A 2055-nucleotide genomic window follows, 5' to 3' on the forward strand; every position below is an offset into this window, starting at 1 on the left:
GTTGTCTTCTTCGTCTACATCGAGAAGAGATAGAATATCCAACACTACATCGTTGTTGTCTTTTTGCTGGCTAGAGAGTTCTATAGTGCGTCTTTCCAACCTCTGTAGTGTTTGTAGTAGAGTACGTTGCAGTACAGCTATTTCGCTGTTTTGTTGTGTACTTTCTTCCACAGGTTGTGTACGATCTTCCAGCTGCTCTTTTTCGTCTATCGACGAATTCTTTGCCGGGGTCTCCCTTTGCAACAATCCCTCCTCTTCGCGTTTCCTCGCATTTCTCCAAATTCTGTACACTCTACTAGTACCAATACCAAACGTTTCTGCTGCATCTACTGCAGAAAGTTGGCCTCTTGTGTTTTCTATTTCTCGAACTTCTACAGGAGACAAATATTTTTTTGGTGCCATATACAACAAAAAGGGGTATTTCTCTATATAGAAAATCCACAATTTCCACAAAAAGTGGTATTTCCACAATTTCCACAAAAACAGCAAAAAGTGCTACAAAAGTAGAAAAATGCAAAATATTGCTAAGCAATTCTCAGCAAATTCTCAGCAATTCTCAGCAAATTCTCAGCAATGCTCAGCAAATTCTCAGCAATGCTCAGTAGCTTCTCAGCAATTCTAGCAAGGGGGAATCCCCCTTTGGGAACAAAGCCAAAGAGCTATAGCAATATTTTGCATTTTTCTACTTTTGTAGCACTTTTTGCTGTTTTTGTGGAAATTGTGGAAATACCACTTTTTGTGGAAATTGTGGATTTTCTATATAGAGAAATACCCCTTTTTGTTGTATATGGCACCAAAAAAATATTTGTCTCCTGTAGAAGTTCGAGAAATAGAAAACACAAGAGGCCAACTTTCTGCAGTAGATGCAGCAGAAACGTTTGGTATTGGTACTAGTAGAGTGTACAGAATTTGGAGAAATGCGAGGAAACGCGAAGAGGAGGGATTGTTGCAAAGGGAGACCCCGGCAAAGAATTCGTCGATAGACGAAAAAGAGCAGCTGGAAGATCGTACACAACCTGTGGAAGAAAGTACACAACAAAACAGCGAAATAGCTGTACTGCAACGTACTCTACTACAAACACTACAGAGGTTGGAAAGACGCACTATAGAACTCTCTAGCCAGCAAAAAGACAACAACGATGTAGTGTTGGATATTCTATCTCTTCTCGATGTAGACGAAGAAGACAACATTGTAGAACAGATACAAGAAGACGTAGCAGAAGAGTCCAAATCTTTGTTGGAACAGATACAAAATAGCGTTTGTGTATACAACACTGCATGCTATATTCTACCAATTGCACTTGCAGTTGGTTCTATATTGTACAAAACATGGAAAGCTACAAAGAAAAATGGTGTTTGGAACATACCCGAAGAAGATCGACAATTTGTCCATCTCCCAAAGAAGACATCTGGAGATATTGCCAAAGAAACAATCCCAACAAAGTCTAGAAACCCTTTCGAAATGGAATAGGATAGCATAGAGTCTATTTGTGTGCAATTCGTGGATGTAGTATGTTTTGTATTTGTATATTGTATATATTGTATATATAGGACAATGCCAATAGTATTCGATCCACCTTGTTCTCCAAGATTCGACTTCGAAGAGTTTTCGAAAGCAAAAAAAGAGTATACAGACAGTATACAATTCTCTCCAGCCGATATGGATAGAAAGGTAGTAGAACTAGCAAAAACACATACAGATCCTGTTCCTCGTATATTGGGAGAATGCCCTCGAAAGAAACTTCTCGCTGTTGCCTATTGTGGCGAACCATATCTCTGCTACCAGTGTGGCCGTATATTCTAGTTTTCTTCGATAGATGCTACTATATAGAATAGTCTATCTTTCTTTTTTTTGTGGATTTGTCTTCTCTACACAACATTGGTTGTTTCCAGCATTTCTCTGCCACCATACCGTTCTATCTCTTTTTCGAGAAAATAGCCGTGTACTGGCATTTCTATGTCTGTAGATGGAATACCATTGTTGTCTGTTGGAAAAATGCTTGCGGGAAAAGGTAGATTACTTTTGAGGTAGATCTGATTTTTTTTTTTTTGCGC

This window comes from Babylonia areolata, chromosome 21, assembly GCF_041734735.1.
Source record: "Babylonia areolata isolate BAREFJ2019XMU chromosome 21, ASM4173473v1, whole genome shotgun sequence".
Lineage (NCBI taxonomy): Eukaryota > Metazoa > Mollusca > Gastropoda > Neogastropoda > Buccinidae > Babylonia > Babylonia areolata.